This window comes from Sceloporus undulatus, chromosome 3, assembly GCF_019175285.1.
Source record: "Sceloporus undulatus isolate JIND9_A2432 ecotype Alabama chromosome 3, SceUnd_v1.1, whole genome shotgun sequence".
NCBI lineage: Eukaryota > Metazoa > Chordata > Lepidosauria > Squamata > Phrynosomatidae > Sceloporus > Sceloporus undulatus.
In genome coordinates, this window is record NC_056524.1 from 64,725,146 (window position 1) to 64,742,324 (window position 17,179).

General features: G+C 39.6%; 1 protein-coding gene across 1 annotated transcript in view; it reads right to left on the bottom strand.

Moving 5' to 3' along the window:
- TIAM1 (TIAM Rac1 associated GEF 1) overlaps window positions 1–17,179 on the bottom strand; it is a 274,407-nt gene that overhangs the window by 205,312 nt on the left and 51,916 nt on the right. Inside the window, exons 2-3 of the mRNA XM_042459672.1 lie at window positions 9,531–9,584; window positions 5,067–5,253 (exon numbers count right to left, since the gene is read on the bottom strand). The gene's annotated coding sequence lies outside the window, so the exon portion shown is untranslated. The remainder of the gene's footprint in view (window positions 1–5,066; window positions 5,254–9,530; window positions 9,585–17,179) is intronic.

Below are 17,179 nucleotides of genomic sequence, written 5' to 3' on the forward strand. Positions count from 1 at the left end.
ACAAGCTTATTTTCTCCTGCTCCAGAGAACAGGATCTGGAACAATGAATGCAAGCTACAGGAAAAGAGATTCCACCTAAACTTTCGGAGGAACTTCCTGACAGTAAGGGCTGTTCAACAGTGGAACACACTCCCTCGAAGTGTAGTGGAGTCTCCCTCCTTGGAGGTCTTTAAGCAGGGGCTGGATGGCCATCTGTCAGGGATGCTTTGATTGTGATTTCCTGCATGGCAGGGGGTTGGACTGGATGGCCCTTGTGGTCTCTTCTAACTCTATGATTCTATGATTGTATAATATAAACTGTAGACAGAAGGTTTGCAATCCATGCTGGCACTGAAGCAGGGAAGGGTTAACCCCCCCCCCCTTCACCATACTAGGCTCTCACTCTGGACCAGCAGGCTTGGTGTCACTCTAAAGTTTAAAAAAATAAATAATTAAAGAGGACAAATAATAGCTGTCCTCGCTGGCATTCACACAGCTATAGGAATAATGCAGCCCTCCAGAGGTTTATGGACTGTACCTCCCGTCATTCTCTACCACCAGCAATGCTGGCTAAGGCATCTGGGAATTGCAATCTAATCAAATGTGGAGGACAGCATGATTGGCATCCTCAAATTTAGAACGTCTTTCAACAAATGTCTCAGTACGCCAAAGGCAGCAACTAAAGCTGTGTACCTGAAACATAATAACTGACATGTCTTTGCTGCTCTTCATGCCTATCTGAAGCAGTAGGCGGAGCATAATCTCAGCTACAGATAAGGTTCCTCCCTTATCTGCTTGGAAACTTGGTGTATTAAGGTGCCCTTTAGTCATAGGAGCTATAAGCAGTATTTTCTTTGGGGGTTTTTTATTCAAGAGGTTCTTAGAGAATAATGTGTGCATACAGTCACCTGAAGTGGTTGTCACTGAACAAATAAATGACAGCTTACAGCTCTGACTTGTTAACTGGAGCTTCATCACTTTAGAAGCAACACAAAGCAATGTATTCTCAAGGGCAGGGGTGAGCAAACTTCAGGGGCCCAGGAACCATTTTTTTTCCAGCTATCACTCTCCAGGGATCAAACCAATCCCTCCAGATGAAACAGGAAGTGATAGAAAGGTCATTTCCAGTTTTAAAAGGGGAAAAAAACCTTTTGGTTATCAAAACCTCAATTATTTTTTGCTAAAGATGGGTATACCTTGCTTCAGACAACCTTTCCTGTTTTGTTAAGAGGAAACATTTTAAATTTACCGATATTTTTTTCATCTATGGAAGTGTGATTCTCACTCCAGCCACAGCAGATCTCAGTGGCTCAAGTGGTTAAGACACTGTTGATTGCCAGATCGGCAGGTTGGCAGTTCGAGGCCTGGGTGCCGCATGATGGGGGTGAGCTCCCATCACTAGTCCCAGCTTCTGCCAACGTAGCAGTTCGAAAGCATGCAAATAAATAGGTACCACTCCAGTGGGGAGGTAAAGAGCATTCTGTGTAATCATGTAGGCCACATGATCACAGAATAGTCTCTGACAATGCTGGCCGTTCGGCTTAGTAAAAGAGATGAGCACCGACCCCTATGGTCGAACACCTTTACCTTTAAGATTGAATAAGGAATATCTTTACCTTAAGGCTTGTATGAAACATAAGACTGTTATCATTAAACAGTTAAGGCATCTCCAGCTCACTGAATCTTGAACATTTCTGGTTTTATTATTGATTTAGACATTCTAAAAGTTTTCTCTTGCTTAAAACCAAACTCACAATAGACATATACACAAGACACACACTAAATTAAAAAGATTGTATGTACAGCGCTATGTAAATTTACAGCTGTGATGACTAGGTCATCCTGTCGTTTGGAAACTTCTCCTGACTACAAAGGGTTAATATAGGGGGAGTTACATGCTAATGAGAGCTGACATCACATGCTAATGAGCAGCTACATCATAGCTGACATAAGGCTCACCTGGCCAATCAGCAGTGCCAGAGCAGCAGTTTCAAGAAGGTTCCAGGGGAGGACTTTAAAATACCCTGTAGGACCATGCTTTCTTTGTCTCTCCTCTCTCCTCTTGGGGGGAAACCACGCTTTCCTTTGTTCTCCATCTTTGTGTTTGTTTGGGGAATCCAGCTGTGTGCTTGCACGGAGGCAGGCAAAAGCGATGCCAGTGGAGCTAGGCCATGAGGGCCAGCTCCTTTTATCTGAAAACTCAACACGGACTACAAATCCCATCACTGCATGAGTAGTTAGGAAAATGTGTTAGATGGCGCATCTAGGCTTTTATTATGTTTTATCCAAATAGCTTGCCTGAAATGAATACTTTGTAACTATGCTTTCTGTACCTGCAAGGCAAGGAGGCTTTGCATGAAAGATATCTTCCTATCCTATTCTATTTCTTTAAAATAAATATCTTTCTTTAAAGGTACCTGCTGTCTCTCTCTACTCTCTGTACACGCGTCTTAAGCTCAGTCTAATGGGTGTTCTTTACTGATTGCTGAAACTAGAGGTCCCCAGCAAGTCTCAGTGTGTGCTGGGAGACGTAGTGCATTGAATTCACTGAGTGGTGGCAGCGAGACTATAGGACCTCCAGGGGTCTCATTCCGCTCAGCAGGGAGTGAGAATGGAGACCTAGGAGATCCGGGAAGGGAAGTTCTTTAAGTGACTCCCTGGGAGTAAGAGCCACGCACAGGGCATTGCTCCCAGGGATCACCACAACAGCGCTTTATAAATAAAGGTTAATAATAATAATAATAATAATAATAATAATAATAATAATAATAAATCATAATAATAATGCATAATATGACTCACTGCTGTGTGGGCAATGATGAAGACTATTGAGAAGCTGCTTTTTACTGAGTCAGATGGTACATCTGTCTGCCTCACTACTGCTACACTTAGGGGCCATTCAGACTACACTTTACCCCGGATCAGAAATCGATTATTTCACGTTAAGTTCATATTGGCCCCGAATCTCCCACAAGTGAATCAGAGGCATGCACAAGCATTTCGTGTCAAATGCCTCTTAGCATGGGTCATTTGCAATTGGGGCAAAAGCCATCTCTTTTGAAAAAACCCGGGTTCTGCGAATATGAACTTGCCCCCGATCATGATCAGGTCAAGTTCAGGGGAGGGATTTAGGTCAGTGGGAGGGCAGAGGGCGAGCATTCCCTCCCCTCATTGGGGTGAAGAAGGAAGAGGAGGAGGAAAGAGCCGGAAGAAGGATGCAAAAAAGGGGAATCTTACAGGAGGCAAATGACAGGAGGCAAAAAGGGGGAATTGGGGTGACAGGAGGCAAAGGGTGACAGGCTGCAAAAAAGGGGAATCGGGGTGACTGACGGGGGCTGCAAAGGGCAGTCAGAGGGAGGGCAGAGGGGAAACTGGAGAAAGTGACAGAGCAGGAGGAGGAGGATGATGAAGGAGCCGGGGGAAAGAAGGGGGCCATGGAGGGCATTCTGTAACAGAGCAGGAGGAGGCAAAGGAAGAGGCAGGAGGAAGGGTCAATTCAGAGCAGGTCAGAGGGACAGAGCAAGCCAAGCCTCTCCTCTCCAACAGGGACTTTTTCCCTTTTGATGTTTGATTTTTTAATTATTTTTGGCAGAAAATGTGCATAGTTTTTGCTTCAGGTAGATACAGTATATATTAGATAGAACGTGGCTAGTTGCTTGTTCACTTTCCCTTTCATTTCCTCGCTTCCAGCAAAGGGGAAATGTAGCAAAGGGCACTTTGCAAGACTTTTTTTCCTTTGCGAATGAATGCTACAATACGAATGTTATAATGTTTCTCTTTCCACTTTGGCAAATTGGCAAATTGATACACAGAATGCTTTTGCTAGTGTCTCTAAGGAATTCAGGGGTAGCCTAGGAAAAGCAAAGAATGCATGGCATCGTATCCTTTTCTGGCATTCCGAGGTGAGGAATTTATTATTATTATTATTATTATTATTATTATTATTATTATTATTATTATTACTACTACTACTACTACTGCTACTACAACAACATGTGTATGAGGCATTCTGGGGTGTCAAGGAAGGAAGATGCAGGATGCAGAGATGGCATTAGCTTGCATTTTGGGGTTGAAAACAGGGCCAAGGGCAGATCATAACCTGCACTGACCCAAATACCGACAACATACACACACAGGAGGTTTTTAAATTTGGCAAAATGTGCGCATTCTAGTGCCTGGTTCTTTAAAAAAAAAGGAGGGGGGAAGCACACTTCCGATTGCCCAATGAGTGCTGGAAACGTCACCTATGACGATCGCGGAACTTAATTTGATTGACAGCCAGGCACCTTCATTTTAAACCCGAATTCTCCAAGAGGGCATTCAGGGTTAAAATACCCCTGATTGGTAGTCAACACTTGCTTCCAGAGAGATTCAGGGAGGGAGAAACTGAAGCTTCCCAGCGCAAAAGTGCCAGTGAGAATGGGGCCTTAAAGGACACCACCAGGTTTTCAGACAGAAGCATTTCTTGGCCTTACCTAAAGATGCCAGGGGTTGAACCCAGGATTTATGCATGCAAAGCTCTGCATTATGGCCCTTCACCACAAAAACTATATATCAGAGCTCAGAAAATTATGCGTTTGAATACAAGTATATCTCTCAGAATCTGCCAGCCAGCAAAGGGTTTCTGGAATACATACACCAGGAATGGAACTTTCCAAAGTTCTGCTATATGCTAATGTGTAAACTGAACGAGTGTGCCTGCCTTACAGCAGAAAAATTGACCCTGATATTCAGCATCCCTTGCAATTCGATGTTTCTATGATGTAAAGTCTCTCAAAATGAGAAACCAGGCTGTTTGTTGTCGTGTCTTGGGAAAATCCACAAATCAATTAAATATAAATTAGTCTAAACTGCAAAAAACTCTCTAGCAACATAAATTATAGGCATGGATCCCCTAATATGAATCAAGCCTGTTGCAGATAAGAGGGTTAAAGTTTGGGACCTATGCATTTACTCTAAAAGAAGGAGAAAAGATGTAGCAGCTACCTACAACTTTAAAGTAATGTGTGCTTTGGCCCTAAACTGGACCCAACCCATTATGCATAGAAGAATGCAGATTGATAAAGCAATAAAATATCAGTTCATACCTTTGGTCCATGAGAAAAACAGCTCTATGTTCTTTCAGCCCTAAGATATAGTATTCCAGCTCATGCACACAGAGGGCCCAACAGGAACAATTTAGCAGATCACATCAAAAGCAACGTGGCTTTTTAAGGCGATACATGTCTCTTAAGAGGAAGTGCTCACAAGGCAGATGACGGTTCAGATCACAAGCTGTAAATTAAATCATACACACAGATAGAGATCAGAAAAAGAAAATTCCAGCTTCAGCTAACATTTTTCTTAATATGAAAGCATTCAAAAGAATTTGTCTTATGGCTCAAATAGCCTTAACCCTATTAGCAAAGTCAGCTTTACTTACAGTACAATAAGCTTCATTTGATTCAATTACTTGAAGGAGACTGAAAGCATTAAAGGAGACCATAGTGCAACATAGATACTTTGCCACATTTAAATATATTTTGGTACAGGGCTTGGAGCTAATATTAGTAATATCTGGTTGCTAAGGAAGGCTTTGGTAACAACGTGCATCAGCTAAAAAACAAAATTTGATTTGCCAAAAATTATGGGGAGGGAAAGGTTTAAAATTCAGGGTTGTTGTGGGAACATAAATGTTGTGGGAACATAAATGTCTAACCATATCATCTCATTACAAAGACGCACATCAAAAGAAATGAACAGCCACACTCTGTCTTTACAGCAGATAACCTCAAGCAATTAAACTACAAGTAAACATCCTTTCTGAGGCAAGAATAAAAGGTGGCCCTTCAAACAACCAAACCCTTTTCCTAAATGAAGCTGTTTGCCTTGTTCTCTTCCACTTTCAGTATCCAATTAATTGAGGGAAGGGCTAGCGAGTATTTACCACTGTTTCTCCTGTGTAACAAGCCTATGCATATCTGTTTAGAATTAATGAGTTCAATAGGGTTTTAAGGTTACAATGTACTCTTACTATGTAGAAAAGTCCTAGTGAATTTAGTGATTTCTAAATAGGTAGGTACACAGATCCTTTTGAATGCAAAGTGTTCCACAGTCCTCATTTGTTTATTCCATGCAAAGGCAAAATAATCAAACCTCCAGTAACTGGTTAATCTAGTTTCAATCACTGCACAAGTTTCAGAAAAATGTATTCTATTAGCCAGTTTGAAATTATCATGGCAGGCAATACATATCCTCAGGAGAGGCCTTTCTCTCTGTCTCACCACCATCGCAAGCATGGTTGGTGGGGGCATGAGAGAGGGCCTTTTCCTTGGCTACCCCTAGACTCTGGAACTCTCTTCTCAGGGAGACCCAAATGGCCCTCTCCTTGTCCTTCCACCGGCAGACTAAGACCTTCCAGGTCAGACATGCATTTAAAACAGAAGGTTTTTTAAAGAAGGGGTTGGGTGTTGTATTCTTTTGAAGTATCTTTAAACACCTTTATCTTTTAAACTATATTTTATTCTTTTAAATGCAATCTGTTTTGATATTGTAATAATTTAATTGTTTTAATGTAACATTTTCCTATGTTTTTAATTGTACTGTTTTTAATCTTGTAAGACATTCTGATTCCCAGTTTTGGTGAAAAGGTGGGATATAATCATCATCATCATCATCATCATCATCATCTCTTCTATTTCTCACTGACTTCTCAGACAGAATAAACTTTTTCTTTTCATATTTTGTCCAATAATTGTGCTTTGTTTCTTCACTACAAGAACGCACATCAATAAACTCAACCATTTCACATTTTGTTCACAGTGAAACCCATTTATGCTATTAATATCTTCAGCAGAAAAGTCACTGCCATCTGCTAAACCAAAACAATTATGTTCCATTTGCTCCTCAGAACATCTTCCACTTGGACGTATCTAAGTAAAGCAGAAGAGTAAAGAAGTATGCACATCAAATTTTAGAAACTATAAAAACTATTCTTTCTGGGTGAATGTATTTTGTGGCATTAGAAAGATGCAGTAATTAAAAGAATAGTTCCCCCATGGCCTACAGCAGAAAAGATTTAATTATCCATTAAGCTACTGGGGATAAGAGAGTCCTATAAATTTTTTTGTGTTTCTCCATGGCAACATTATAAAACTAATGTCTAGTAAAAGTTAGAAGGTTAAAAGTGTGTTTCACTGGCAAGTTAAAACAGATTCATAGAACCTCTCCAATATGAAGGTTAAACAGAGGTGTAGTATGGTCCATCTGTACTGAGAAAAAGAGATGCTTTAAAAACATTAAAGTCACCTTTTTTGTACTCAGAGACACGCATGTATCTGGGGGTTTAGTATGAATCAGTGTGGCAATTATGATCTTTCTTTTTGTCAGAGAAAAAAAATCACTTCAAAAATAAAGGATATGCAAAGATACTAATAGGGTGAACAGAAATAATAGCATATGTGCCCATGGCTTATCCCAACGGGCACAAGTAGCCTGCTCAGTTGCTGCAAACAGTTTTGACAGGTGCTACTGCTGTTGTCACAGTTTGGAAGAAAAGGATTCTTTGTCAAATTTTTCTTTATCATTCTCTTTACCAGAAGAAACAGACATTCCATTCTTGATAACTGGGGGTCTACTATACCTAAACATCACTATCAAAATTGTTTACATTTAAAGCGTTACATTTAAGGTATTAAAGAGCTGCAATGTGATTGGACAAATTAACATACCAAAAACAGTGAATAAAAAGTTGTTCTGCATGTGTCTTTTTTCATATTATTTGGACTATTTGTAATTTTTCTTTATCAATTTATATTGTGCGTTAGAAGCATTTCGCCTCCTAAGTGGTCACAGAATAGGCCCACAGTCTTTTTTTAACAGTGGGCTAGGGGTTAGCAACTTTAAACAATCAATTCTTCTCAATTTAATTTTTAAGTTTTATAAAGAGAGCCAGCATAGTGTAGTGGTTTGAATGTTGGAATACACCATGTTTGCAGTGTCTGCCACATGTCTTCTTACAACCTTCAAACAGGTTTCAATATGGGTTTGTATCAGCAAGCCTTTTGTCTTGCCATTTTTCCATAAAGCCCAGCTTTGTAGACCATCCAGATAATAGTTCTTCTGTGGATTGCTTCTCCTATCTCAGCTACAGATCTCCCCAGCTTCTTCAGTTTCCACTGCATTCTTGGTTTTGTCTCCCACATCCTCCTGGTCACTGCGCTTTACTGTAGCCTTCTCTAGGCAGAGTCAATGGAGATTATCACATGGGGACTGGATAAGGACAAGATTGCTCCCCCATCCTTATTCTGTCATCAACCCCAATGGCATGAAAGGCTTTCAAATTGTTGCACTGATTCCGTCATTAACCACCATTAACTGTCATTGAAACGGCATTGTATTAACGCGAACTTCAGTTAATACAAAATGATGGTCAATGTAACTTAAATGATGGGTTCATGGTGGGATCAGCACGACTTCATCAGAAAGCTTTTAAAACCATCACAGAAGATTTTCAGACCAGCACTTACCATGGGGTAAGCACTGGTAAAATGCTGCTAAAACGTTTAGGAAGTGTGTGTGTGTGTGTGTGTGTGTGTGTATGTGTGTGTGAAAGCCTGACACGCTTCCTAAACGCTAGGGAATCGTCAGCTCTCCTCCAGCATCCCTGAATTGTTTGGAAAGCGGCAATTTCCTGTGAATGCAAATTTTCCATTCATAGGAAATTGCTGCTCCCCAAACAATTCAAGGAGGCTTTCCATAAAAATGTGTATCTAATCTAAGATCATGTAGAACTGGAGTTGCACACAGGTGGACTGGTCTATTTATGTGACTTCTGAAGGCAGCAAGTAGCACCAGAATCCATTTGATTATGTTAAAGCAAAAAAGGTGAATACCTCTGCTGCCAAGAATAGTGTTGTTTCCTTATTTAATTTACTTCTGTATCATCATAAAATTTTTCTGTACCTTCACAGTGTTGAATATATTGTTTTCACCAAGTAGTAACAATGTCAATTAAATATATTCCAAGTTGTTACACAACAAAATGTGGGAAACCTATAAGAGGTAGGTGTGAATGCCTCACAAAGTGTAGTACCACTTTTAAGCAGGGTCCATGAGACACTACTGTTTGGAAAATTACTATTCATCTAGTCTAATATAATTGTTTTCAGGTCGAGAATCACTTAAGAACTCATTGAAATAAAGCAATCAGACCTTTAAATGGGAGAAACACACAATTAACTTTCACATTCACCAAATTTCCTTTCATAAAGGTTCATTTTTTCCCTCCAGCATTAAAGAGAACACCATTTCTTATTTTAAATCTTTGCTGTTTACCTAGTTGATCCTTTCCAAGGTTCTCATGACTCATAAAGATGTGTGTATACTGTTGAAGTATTCACTTTATCTCAAAACATGTTTTACCCTATCTCTCAAACAAAATCACCCAGCAAAATGTATTTAAGAAACCAGACAAAGACTTATCCAGTCTTAACCAGAACTTTAACTTTAAAAGAGCCTTCTTTTATCCTGGATCTATGTAAACAAAGAATACAGGAAAGTATTATACATACAAGCCTGGGAAATAGGAAATGCCGCCATCGTCACTTCACTTCACAGCTTTAAGCCTGGAAAATAAAATTACACAAAAGCTGTCAATGCACAGCATGTGCCAGCCTGCACACCTAGTTAGTTTTGGTCACACAGTAATTAAATTGTCAAAGTAGCAAGCAGTCCAGAGGGAGAAAGATTGCATGGGCACACACATACACACATACAGTAGTCCCTCGGGTTACGAAATTAATTCGTTCTGCGGCTCCGTTCGTAACCCGAGTAATTTCGCAACCCGAAAAGGCTAGCGGCTAGCGCTGGAAAGCCGCTAGCCGCGCTTTGCGGTTTGAATTTCGCGCCGAAAAAAACATTCGTAACCCGAAAAAAACATCGTAACCCGGAACAGTTTTTTCCTATCTATTTTTTTCGTATCCCGGAAATTTCGTAACGCGATCAATTCGTATCCCGGGGTACCACTGTATTCTAAATGAGTTTATGATGTGAAAATCGATATTTGATTAATGATAAAGTATTTAATACATGATGTCCATATACCTAGTACCCAGAATGATTTCAAAGAACCATGTAAGAAGATTTTTATATAAAATTATGTAATCATATCATTATAATTCCTGGTGTTAGTTGAATTTTCTCAGTTCTTTTCAAGGAAATTCATGCATTGTATCTGCCTGATGCTTGAGCTACTTGAGACATTGCATTTTTCAATGTTTTATAATGTTGATGTTTTCTGCTGTTGTTATTGGGGGTGGGGGGATGCCTGTTCCTGAAGCTGGCAAGACCAAAAAGCTTCTTAATAGTTCAAGTGTTCATTACAGTTCAAAATCTTGGTAGTTCCATTTGTAACAAAAAAATTGCATTTATGTTGTGAATAAACTGAAGCATGACAATGTTATGCAAAACTAGGTGATATACATATAAGGTTTTTTATGTTCCTAAAGTAGCAAAGTGACTTGCCGAAAATAGCAAAGTATAAAGGAATAAAATACTGCATTTTTCAATTTTTCAAAAAAAATCTGTTTTTACCTAGAAAAAGAAAATCCCTGTGGTTTCAAAATACCCTGAACGCTATATGGGAATAATTTTTAAAAAGAAAAAAAGGCATCAAGAATGACCCTTCCCCACATTGGTGTCATCTATATATGTTGAACTACAATTTGTCTTGATGAACTTATGGCAGGGATAATGTGATATGCAGCCTAGTTCACTGGGAGGATGATGGGTTGAGGAGAGCCGCCCTAGAAATACTATGCTAGCATAGCATACACTCTTTACCAAAATTCTGTTTTTCAGTAAATATCTCTTCACCAATCTTGAAAAGTGATCTGAAAGTACTCAAAAAGAGGGCCTACCTACTCTTTGAACAAGTAAAATGATACAACTTTAAGCAATAGCAGTTTAAGCAGTACCCAACTGTATTCATTCTCCAGTATAGATGCAGCCTCAGACAGTTATATAATACAAAATGTCAGATTGCTCATGATTATATGCATTTATATGGGTATCACTGGAAAAGCTGTGCAAGTAGGGTATACAGACTAAACAGAATAACAGAAATCCCTGAAAATTTATGTTCCCTGTGTAAGTAGTCTGAGTGCCTTGAATTCTAACATATAGAAGCCTGAAGATCAGAGAGGACTGCTTTTGTGTTAAGTTCAATGAGAGTTCATTAGCAAATTTTAGAGATCCACTGTAGGTTTGCCTAACAGCAAAGAGATTTTTATGTGCGTACGACCTAGATTAAGAGATAAGTGTCAAAAAGAAGCATGCTTGATCGACCAATTTATAGGTACATTCATGCACGGAGTTCAGATCCAGAGAGTGACAGCAGCAATTTTATAGTTACAGAAGGATCATTTATTATCTCAAGAAAGTAGACAAGTCCATGTTAGCAAACACAGAAACTAAAAACAACCCATCAGACAAATTACTCATGTCAAACGAGTGGCTAAGGTTTTCTTATTGATACTGCAGTCACTCAAGAGGAGAGGTTCCAACCCTCACTTTCTAGCAAGGGTCACTTGTTCAACTGCCACTGGAAACTATTAGGGATGGATGATTAATTGCTACAATATGGCATTTGTTACTGGCAGCCTTTATGAACAACTTTCTTGGTCAGCAGAGCCTGAAAACTCCACTCATTCATATCAGGTTGGAAACTCTCCTTGAGGAGTAGAAGACCACCTGCCATCAATCTAAAAATAGCTTTAAAAGGAGGGGGGGCTGAAAAAACTTGCTTACAGAAAAGAGTCTGTACTGCAGACTGTGCATGTTGCTGCTATCAGATCTCCCTCACAAGTAAATAAAATCAGTATGTCATAAGCTTCAGATCAGTTCCTCACTCTGTGGAACTTCCATATCTTTGCCTGATGAAGAAGCCAGTGAAACTTGGAAAGGTTGCAACATTAATTCCGTGCATTTTGGTTGACCCAATAAACATATCACTGTTTTGTGGACAAGACAGCTACCTCTGAATATACACTCTGAATATTAACTTCATGCTCCTTTTAATTTAATAAAGGTGGCATAGGACTTTTTATGCTTTATGTGTCTGGTAGACAACTGCTGTATCATTTCATTTCAGTTTAATCCCAATCAATACTAGACTATGGTGACTGGGACTCTGCAACTAGGGTTACCATTTGTCCCCCCAAAAGCGGGACAGTCCCGGTCAGTTTCATTTGTATGTCCTGGTTTCCTATGATGCCGGGGCAGCTGAGCAATCACACGAGGCTTTTGGGGGCAATGGTTTCCTCCCCAGTGGCTTCTCCTTCCCAGCCTCCCAGGTGCTGCTTCTCATCACCCTGGGATGAGAAGCAGCCATGACTGGGGGAACAGCTGCAGGGGGTGGACTTCCAGCTCCTCCCCATTGGCCAGGCCCAGGAAGAGGGGCTTTTGAACAGTCTCCACTGGGGCCCGCCACCATTCCTGCACCTTCCTTGCTGTAGGATCCTTGCCAACACAGGGAACAGGAGAGAGGTCTGGTTGGCTGTTGGATTATCTCTTTCTGGGAGCAAAGCAGGCAGAAAGAGAAGGCACATGGAAAAAGGTGAAACTGAGTCAAGGATGTCTTTCTGGGAGGACGGAAGAGGAGGATAAGGTGGTAAGAAAAGGCAAAGGAGAAGAGAAAGAGGAGGAAAAGGAAAAGGAGGAGGAGGGGTAAGAAAAGGCAAAGAAGAAGAGAAAGAGGAGAGAGAAGGAAGAGGAGGGACTCGCTCTCTGTGTGTGCACGTGCGTTTACTTTAAGTTTTTTATTTTTCTTACTTGTTTTGCTTTTTTGCTGCCGGGATTGGTCAACAGCAGCAGTGCAGGCAGGCATGCATGGCCAGGGCATGTGGATTCACTTTATCTTTGAATTCTATTATTATTGTTGTTGTTAATTGAAAGAAAGATATTGGCATCATGATCTTTCCTAGCTTAAAATCTACTTTCTCAGATGCATTTAATCTCAGAGATGGTATAAGATCTCTATATCTTTGAATTCTATTATTATTATTATTAACTAAAGAAATATGTTGGCAGCATGAGCTTTCCTAGGCTAAAGTCCTCTGATGCATTTAGTCTCAAAGGGGCTACAAGATCTCTCTATCTCCTGCATTTTGAGCATGACTAAGAAGCATGAATTTATATTTATGTTTTTTTAATTCATTAATGTCTTTGGCTTTTAATATGGTCTTCCATTTTTCTTGCATGTCCTCCATTTTGTCTCGGTTTTGTGGAAGAGAATTATTGCAACACTACCTACAACAGTGCCCAAAACAGGTACTACTTTGTGCCACATGGGTGACCCAGCAATGATATAGAAACAAGATAAACAAATACAAGAGACAAAGACCTTCATTTCTGGGACAATTTGCAGCCCTGCAACTTGGATAAGTCTTAACAGACTGAACTCTATGTATATGTTACTCAAGTACTCACATAATGCACAAAAATACGGGAAGTAAGAAAAACAGCACGAGATTTGGAAAGCTACTGAGGAAGAACAAGGAATAAATACCCTCCTCACCACTTTCAGCAGTGGGCCCCTAGCTAGTGCTGGGCTTGGAGCATCTGCACCAACTGAACCATTCATAACCATATCCACAGATTCTGCATCCATGGTTTCAACTAAGCACAATTAAAAAAATATTCACGTCCCCCCTCAAATAAAAACCAAACTTTGATTTTGCTGTTTTATTTAAAGGATGCATTTTACTATGCATTGAATGTAACGGGACTTGAGCATCCATAGATTTTGATATTCACAGGAGGTTCTGGAACCATTAACGTGTTTATAGAACATATTTTAAAACTATTGTTTGAATTATTAAATGCTCAGAGTATATGTTTTTGTGTGAGAGAAAAATACCATTTCATGTTATCTTAGTTCTTTATTTGGGAGGAGACAATAGGAAAGCATTTTAGTAATTTTAAATTATTTGACTGGGACTCAATGTTGCAGTTGTGCTTTACAAGCTGTGGTTTATATTATATTATCATTGTATTTTCTATTTTTAACAAACTGTCTTGAGAACTTTGATTAGTGGTCAGTTTAAAGCAGTGTTGGAAAAAATCCAGGGGTTGTTTGTAAACACAAAGAAACCCAGGTTGTTTTTTTATTTAAATCAGTTTGGGTTTTTTTTATTTTTTGCATTAATGTGTAGGACTGAATCAATACAGGATTAAATCAGAAAATAAAGCAGCAAAATGTAGTTCAGATGTACTCATTTAAAGCAAAATGTTTGGTTGAACCTATGTTAACTGAAGGATTTGTTTCTTAATGGCATTTCTTGCACTATATTTATTTTTTATTTTTATTTAAGTGATTAAAAAGAAGTAACTGACACTGAATACTGGTCTAACAATGAACAACTGCCAATAAATAATTAAGCTGTAAAGTATAACAATAAACTGTTAAATTTTTTACATTAAAAACAGTCATTGTTGTTCCAATAAGAGGATTGGGAAATATTTTTTTAAAAAAAGGAACAATCAATTTTTAAAAAACAGGAATGGTTTTTGTTAATGTCATTTGGTTTAAATAATATAATAATAATAAATGTTCATTTATAAACCGCTTTTCCAACTATCAAAGCGGTGTACATGTCGTTAATCAAACAGTAAAAACAGTAAAAAGCATCTACATCATAAAATACATATTAAAAAAAGAATTAAATTCAAACGACAGTAAAAGCATCGGATAAAAAACTGTTTAAAACATCGCAATCTATTAAAACCAAACTGCAGAAACAATAGGGGAGGTAGAATCTTAGATGGAATTGGGAGGGTAGGCTTGTTGAAAGAGATAAGTCTTTAAAGCCTTCTTGAAGGCTTCCACCGTTTCACTGTGGCAGATATCTTCAGGGAAGGCATTCCACAAGGAGGGCGCTACAGCTGAAAATGCCCATTGCTGTGTTGTTACCAATCTCAGCTTAGGGTGGTTGAGTAAACATTTTCCTGTAGTTCTGAGCGTGCGGGGAGGATTATGTAGGGAGAAGTGTTCCCTCAAGTAACCCGGGCCCAAGCCATTTAGGGCTTTAAAGGTAATAACCAACACTTTGTATTGGGACCGGAAACGTATAGGCAGCCAGTGTAAAGGTTTTAAAATAGGTGTTATATGGTCGGACCTCGATGTCCCCGTAATTAACCTGGCTGCAGCATTTTGAATCAGCTGCAGTTTCCGAACCTGATACAAAGGTAGCCCCATGTAGAGCACATTGCAGAAATCCAAACGAGAGGTTACCAGCGCATGTACTACCTTTTCTAGGTCCCTCCGGTCCAGACAGGGACGTAGTTGGCGAATCAGCTCTAGTGCAATAAAGAATGTACAGTATATATTTCTAAGGTGCTTCAGAACTTAGAGTAATATAAAAACTCTCTCTCCTGCTAAGGGATGACACAAATTCAATGTCACTTTTGCAACTGTTCAACTTGGGCAACTATTACGCTTAGCTGGCAACCAAACTTGGGGGAGGAGGAGTGTGCAGACTGCTACTTTTAAATACAGTATAAGGAACTCTGCTCCAAGATGTACAATGTACAATGGTGACTGATATTAAAGCTTCAGGACTAATAGATGAATATGGGAGATGATGCTCTGGAATATGATCAAAGGAGACTGCCCAGGAAGCTTCCTCTTCCCTGTCAAATACACCTGGTACCAGACTATCTGGACTCATCAATAATATCAGATCTTGTCAGAAGAGTCTTCCCTACCTTTCCCTTTCTTACATCAACACCATGCAACTTCCAGACTTGCTGAAACTTGTATACCATTCTCATACTTTTATTTTCTTGCTCAAGAAAATGAATGGACACACTGCCTTTCAAGAACAAATATGCCTTTGGCCAAAAAAAGAGAAAACTTTTCTCCTACGTTCCATGAAATATGAGACATTTCCCCAGCAAATATGGGTTGCATTTTCCCAGCAATGCATCCCAGTCTCCCCAAAATCAAAGCAACTTCCTTTGACAAGCTGAGGTGCACATTAGGGAAAAGGGGGAAAACAAACTTCTTGTACCTCCTCCTCCATGCATATGTGTATGTGAATTGCACTCACTGAGATGTACCGTACTCAACTATAAGCTGACCTCATGTATAAGTCGAGGGCAGGTTTTGGGAGGCAAAATTATGGATTGTGATATGACCCTTGGATAAGTCGAGGGTAAAACTTAGGGACATGTAACAAAGGATCTAAATGATGAAGCAAAGGAAAACAATGCCAAAAAAATTCTGGCAGGCATACAGTTTTGGCTCACACTAAAGGTTAGATAGAAGAGAGAGAAGAGGGAGTCCAGTACTTCCAGGGCAGATTGCACTCTTAACCTCCACCAGGGGATGGTCCCCTTTTTAATAAGAATTAAAGGATAGTATTTACATTGACCCATGCATAGGTCAACTTAGGTTTTGGGGTCAATTTTCTGACTAAAATTTCTAGACTTATACATGAATATATCTAGCATGTAATTTTCTTTATACACCATTAAATACATGAGTACTGTTATTTCCAACTGGCAATAGCAAAAAACGTTGTTCTGAACCCCAAAATCAGAAAATGAACATAAATTATACCGGGGGGGGGGGGAGCTGTTATCTCTCTGCGAAAAGCCTGGCATTAGAGGTATTCCTGGGACTATTTTCTGGATTGATAAAACAATAGTATCTGTTGAGGAAAATGCCTCTCCACAGAGCATGTCACTTGAATACTACAGTGACCCTTGCAAGCAAAGTCCCCACAACATGACATGATGTACCATCTTTCCTATTTTGCTTGCCAAACAATGCTGGAATTGACACATCAATGGGACTGAATAAATTTACCTCAACTAAATCAATGGGATTTATATAAGTGATGACTTGCCATTCAGCACTTGTTCAGCTGGTATGCCCTTGTCTTTGGACTAGCAGGTAGATTTTGGTCTAAATCTACTTTTACTGCCTGCCTGGGACTGGCAAAACAGATAAATTGCCACACAGCTGGCAGCCTACAAATCTAGTTGTTAAGCTCTGTTCAGCCTGGTGGGCTGTACTTGTCTTGCTGGGGGTGGTGGAGGGGACAAGGTATGATAGAGAATTCATTTTCACCCAGCTTATTTGATCTGGGAAACTTTCACGACTTACTAGTGGAAAATGGACAGGTAAGGCCATGTATTTTACTAGTATCTGTCCTTC